Here is a 6,781-nt window from a genome sequence, read left to right as displayed (position 1 = left end):
GTTGGACTGTGAAGAAGGCTGAGCGCCGAAGAATTGATGCTTTTGAACTGTGGTGTTGGAGAAGACTCCTGAGAGTCCCTTGGACTGCAAGGAGATCCAACCAGTCCATTCTGAAGGAGATCAGCCCTGGGTGTTCTTTGGAGGGGATGATGCTAAAGCTGAAGTTCCGGTACTTCGGCCACTTCATGCGAAGAGTTGACTCATTGGAAAAGACTCTGATGCTGGGAGGGATTAGGGGCAGGAGGAAAAGGGGACGACAGAGGATGAGATGGCTGGATGGCATCACCGACTCAACAGATGTGAGTTTGAGTGAACTCCAGGTGTTGGTGATGGACAGGGAGGCCTGGCGTGCTGCAACTCATGGGGTCACAAAGAGTCGGACACAACTGAGCGACTGAACTGAACTGAACTGATGACATACAGACCTGGACACAACAGCAACTAATACAGGTATACTATGTGGATATATGTACATATTCATATACTATGTATATATTCATATACTATAAAAACATAATTATTTAACATAACAAATTTTTCCCATTCTGCTTCAGGTTGTCTGATAAGGGTCTTGAAATTCTTCTAAATTCATTTTCCAGTTGATTAGAAGGAGAGGTCATTGTGGATGAATGTCTGTGAGAGAGTGGATGTGTGTGTGAGAAAGAGAGACAAAGATTTGTGTCAGTGTTTCCCTAACGGTTCTTACTTACCACATTCTCTATTTCAACTTTAAGATACTGTGTGCTTTATAGGTGGTACTTCTGCTTTCAAAGTCCTCCTTTCCCTACTGGTTATACTTTCATGGGAAATTGATGGAGAGGGCCTTAGATAGTCATGGGTTTCCTACAATACCAAAGGATTCCTATAGTATCCTAAAAGCAAAATGAGGAACGTGAAAGGTACAGCTGCCAGGGAGGTATGGAACACAAATCTCTCCTCTTACACACACACCTTCATTCCCCCCACCCCACCCCTGCCCACTTACAATCAAAGTGGACTTAGGACAACAATTCCAGGACCCTTATCAGAAGACCACGAACAAAATGGAAAAACTAGGTCGCCCTGCTGCTTCCAGCTCTCCCCGGAGAGCTCCGTGCCTGCCGACTGCAAGTGTGCCTGCTTCTATTTCTGCTCTTCCTTCAGGAGGCCCCTCAGGGCTTGGCTGCTCTGTTCCAAGAGTACACAACCCAGGGCACTCTGGCAACTTGCTCCAGTTTCTATACCAGACTCAGCATTTCTATATTGATAGGCTTCCTCCCAAATCCATTTTCCATCATTAAGAGGTCTGATACTGGCAGCCAGAAGAATCTGCCACCCTGGTTCCCTCTTCCTGCCAAGACCCATCCATTCAGTATTTACAGTGAAAAAAACAAGAGACATGACTACAAAATCTGCAAACTGTAGAATTAGTTACGTATCCACATAAGGAAAAGGTTATTAACCTTTCTTTTCATACAACCTCATCTTGAGAAAGTTGAAGGCTTTCTCTGAGTTTGGAGTCTTACAATAAAGCCAGTTGTTCCTGACTCTCTCAAGAAAGACAGACATCTCACCTTAAGGACAAAATAAAAGACACCTCTTGCTAAAGAGGGAAATTGACCTTCATGCAGAGAACATCAGATCTCATATTATTCTGCACTTAAGACTTTATTCAAGTCTAATTGCATGCCAATCAGCCTGTCTGTCAACAAACAGTGTTGGGGGGCTGGGAGGTGGGGCGGTGGGCTAAGTTTAGCTCAGAGTTGCTAGGCTGGACAGGCACAGGCAAAAGATGACAGCAAAAAAAAAAGCTGATGAAACAGACTGTTTTGCTGAAGGAAAGAAAGCCCTAAGCAGGAGGAAAGAAGAAAGCCTGTGGGTGAGACAGGGCAGCCTACCTTCCAACAAACTGTCCAGGGAAACAGCCACACAGGGAGCAAAGGGCAGCTTTCACAGGGCCCAGCAGCTGATTTCACATTTAAATATTCACTCAACAAATAGTCATGGGAAAAGACTTCAGAGCCACTGTGAGCCAAAAAGATCAATCTATCTTCCCTTCCTTCCTTCCAATCCTCCTTCCTGTCCTCCTTTCAGCTTCTCTACTTGGAAAAGGAAGGACAGAGCTGGTGTCAGGAAAGTATCTGGGCTCCACCCATGAGCTCAGTATATTACAGACCCAACTTTGGAATTGAGCTTTACATCTTGTTGTTGTTTAATCTTGTATCTGTGACCAGAATCTGAGACTAGAGCAGAAAGCAAAGTGTGTAAACTCTGTAGGATCTTGTCCTAAATTTTGCTTTTCAGAGGGGTGAGGGACAATTGTCCAGATTTGATATGTCTTGTGCCAGGTTCTTGTGAGTCTGAGTGAACTCCGGGAGTTGGTGATGGACAGGGAGGCCTGGCGTGCTGTGATTCATGGGGTCGCAAAGAGTCGGACACAACTGAGAGACTGAACTGAACTGAACTGTGCCAGGTTCTTTGGGACCTCCTAGTATAGGTAGAACAAGGCCTCTGAAAGTGGTGAGAATGGGAGCTGGGTGGAATCTAATCAGACTGGCAGATTAGCTGTTTTGCTGCCACATGCCTCTTTCACATGAGAATTCATTTAATCCTCATGGCAGTTCTCAGAAATACTTATTATGATGGTTTTAAATCCCATTTTGTGTATCAAAGCCATGAGAAATTAAGATTTTGCCCATGAATCAACATAATCATGACAAAATCTGAATTCCCTTGGCCCTGAAACCAGTGCTTCTTGCCTACACCGGACTCCCATACCCAGGAAGAAAACCTCTCTTGGAGGATGAAGAACAGCACTGTATATTGTGCACAGAATTCAATTTAAATTGATTACGTGTCTGAAGAGCCACACGCCTGCCTGATAATAATTTGCCTTCTCTACTGTACTCTCTAAGCAATAATTTATGGGCCTAAGAAAGCTGACTTACACAACTGAGCAACTAAAAACCCTGCAATTAATTTTACACTTGTGCCATGCTTCCTGCATTTCCACTTTTGTCTGGTTCTGATTTTCTACATCCTGTTCCCAAGCTGGGACTCATTCAAAACCAAACACCTTCTTTGTAGGTTCTACTCAGCTTCCCACTTTCAGCCACCTTCAGAATCCTGAGAAATCCTTGTTCCATTATTGCTGGAAGTCCCAAGGACCCTGGCACACAGTCTGATAGACTGACAGCTGCCCCCCAACCCCAACTCCTCCAAAAGGTAAAATTTAGGGCAGGATCCCAGGGAGTTTACAGATTTTGCTTCCTGCCCTCGCTTCATAGGTTCTGCTCCCGGATATAAGATTAAGCAACGGCAGAAATTCCAGGATTCTGGAAATACACTGTCAACTGGGATGACATAAAACAGATGCGTGGAGCTCGGTTTCTTATGGTGTCTGGTGGAGAAGTTAAAGATTTTAACAAGGGATGGGAGAGGGGAGGAGGAATGGAAGAAATAGAGGTATAGGCCAGGAACCAGCTGTCTTGAAACCTTGGTTTGGAAGCAATAGTTAGAGAAGCATGCTGATATCATATTCCTTCATCTCCGTTAAAAAGCAGTAAAATTTAACGGTCCAAGAAAAAAAGCATACAGAATATTATTTTTCACTGGCACCAGGCTGACTGTACTGTTGCACTTACAACTGGCTTGGAAATGAGAAAAACCTGAATTTTTACCTTTCTATTACTGCTCTGAACAGATAGGAGGAAATCTGAGTTCAAGCGCTTAAGTTTTCTGTTTATCAGGGTAATGGAATAAGTGCAGTATTTATTTTTAAAACACGAATTCACCTAGGCCTTATCTGGCTGAGAGTATTCTAACAGTTATAGTGATAATGACAATTCAAGTGTCATCGACTCCTGACACCACTTGTTACTACAGGACCACAGTTCTTCATGAAATAATGTCTTATCATCTCCTTTATTTCTGGGAATCCCCAAGGAAGGTCTTAGATGTGCTCGCAAATCAGTCCATTCTTCCCAGGAACCTCTGTCACTTCTACCTCCACATCATAGCCCTCAAGGTGCCAAGCCCTGGCCTGTGGTGATGGAGGGAAAGGATGATACTCACTCCTCTGCCATGAGACACCTGCTCAGATGAGCCTGAAAACAGTGTCACTCTGCTCTCCTACTTTTTGCTGTTTTTAGTGGAATAACTGCCATATTCTACCTGCATCCCTCTATCTCCATTAAGCAGAATTGAATCCTGAGGTTGGGCCAGAAAGAGACAGACAGATTTGAGTGGCAGCCTTCCGAGTGTACCCAGGATGTCCCTTTCCTCTGATGATCAAGGCCTGGTTACACCAAACCAACCTCAGCATTACCAGTACCCTTTTCCCAAGAGGCTCCTCAGTACCTTAAAAAGATAAGACTTTCAGCAAACCCAGCTCTCACTTACCAGACATTCACTCATTCAATAAATGTTTACTGAACCCCAACTTCCTAAGGCACTGGTTCTCTTCAGATCCTATACAAATCCTAGGTGTATTCACTCCTTCCAAAATGCAAGGGTCTGCCAACAGTCATCAGTAACCATAGGGATGTATTTCCAACTATATCACCATCTGAAGGAAAGTAATATTAATCATTCCACACTCATGTATCTCTTTTCTAAAGAAATACCCAGAAGCCCACAGGCACAGCTATACTTAGAAAGCAGCAATAGGTTTTTGGAGAAGTAAAGTAATCCTGCCAACAAAAGACTCCTCCATCGCAATATAGAAGACAGAGCTGGCATTACTGTTAATGAGTAGGCATTATCAGATTTACACACATATATGACAGCACTAAAGTGACTACAGAGTCTGGAGAAGAATTTTGCACAAACTTATACAGTGAAGAGGAAGAAAGAACAATTACAATTTCTCTTATCTCCCTTAGAAATAAATGGCTGTACCTTGTAACTATCTCCTGTACATCTCAGGGAGGAAGTGATTTCAGAGATATGTATTTACTGCTCCAAAGGCCAGAAGGCCCATGATTTTGCATCATAAGATCAAAAGGTCCAGTCTCTTACTGAGCCTATTATACTTTCAAAGAGGCACTCCCAGAAGGGGAGAGTGGGGGGACAGTCACCTGTTTGTTCCAAGAGACTTCATCATGTTATCATTATGAAGCCTGAGGATCTGAGGGATTAGAAAAGGGACCCATGTTACTGAGTGGGAAATCACTGGATTTATACAGGGATTGTGTGGGTCTATGCTGAATAGTTTATACAGGGTATTTGTAAAATATCATACTCAGATTTTTTTCCAAAAGAAGAGCATTTTGCATTAAAAACTCAGTTCATCAGCAGGTTGCTTACTGTCATCAAACAAAAAAGCAAGTCTCAGTGGGAAATAATGGTTGGAAATGGAGATAGAGGACATAGGGCTTAACAAGCTAAGAAAGACAAGGAATGATACAAAAAGATGGCTGCTGCTGCTGCTGCTAAGTCGCTTCAGTCGTGTCCGACTCTGTGCGATTCCATAGATGGCAGCCCACCAGGCTGCCCCGTCCTTGGGATTCTCCGGGCAAGAACACTGGAGTAGGTTGCCATTTCCTTCTCCAATGCATGAAAGTGAAAAGTGCCATGATGGAGGAGCCTGGTAGGCTGCAGTCCATGGGATTTTCCAGGCTAGAAAACATTAAATACAAATTTTGTCAGTTTCATAAGCTTATCAAGAATCAGCACTCCGTTCATGACATGCAAGTGTGTGTGTGACTGTGTGTGTCCCCATAAGCTCAGGCATATGCCACATGTGCTTAGATGAATACATTTTTATCCTCTTTAACATTTTATGGTGGCATAATGTAACAAGGTGGTAATGTTTTGGTTTTTCATTGTGTTTGCCTTTTTTCTGTTCTGTAAGAATGAGAAGGAATGAATACTATATGTAAATTAGGTCTCAGTATTTTGCTCTGGCCACCTTTTCCCTCACTTTAGTACATCTGCAGGGACCAAGGCAGAGTTGTTTTAAAATAACATCTTTTTCAGGATTTTGTTAAAAATCTCTACCTCCTTAGCTGTCTGAGTCAGCCAGAAAGTTCTCTGTTCAGTCATGGGCATGGTGTGGTGGGGAAGTGCAGGGTCTTAACAACTCCAAACAACAGTTCAGATGCTGCCTTTTGAGGAAGGAACTGGGCTCTTCTTAGAGTCAAATTTTCCATGGTGCATCCTGAATGAGAACTCGAACCTGAAGCAAGGCCAATTCACACGGTCTGCAAAACTGCATCAGTGCAAGGTATTCAGTTTCACTTTAATTTTTGGTCTTGGCTATCACTGGAAATAATACTCGAGTAGATTTCTTTTCTTTTTTTTTTTTTTTACAAGCCTGTTTAATCATGTGTTATTACCTTACATGGAACATAGGACTTTTGCAGATGTGATTAAGTGAATGATGTTGACCTTCTAAAACTCTTCCAAAAAATTGAAGAGGGAATACTCCCAATTCATTTTACAATACCAGCATTACCACCATACCAAAGCCAGATAATGACACTACAATAAAGAAAATACAAGCCAATATTCCTGATGAATTTTAAATGTAAGCATCCTCAACAAAATACCAGTAAATCAAATTCAACAGCACATTGAAAGGATCATACACTATGATCGAGTGGAAGTTATCTTTGGGATACAACGATGGTTCAACATATGTAAATCAATTAATGTGATACAACACACTAAGATACTGAAAGATAAATTCATATGATCATCTGAAGAGAAGCACAAAAAGCAATTGACAAAATACAACATTTCATGATAAAAATTACTCCAAAGTGGTATATAAGAACATATCTCAACATAATAAGGACCT

This window comes from Bison bison, unplaced genomic scaffold (assembly GCF_000754665.1).
Source record: "Bison bison bison isolate TAMUID 2011002044 unplaced genomic scaffold, Bison_UMD1.0 scf7180017864376, whole genome shotgun sequence".
Lineage (NCBI taxonomy): Eukaryota > Metazoa > Chordata > Mammalia > Artiodactyla > Bovidae > Bison > Bison bison.
Note: the sequence above shows the minus strand (reverse complement) of the source record.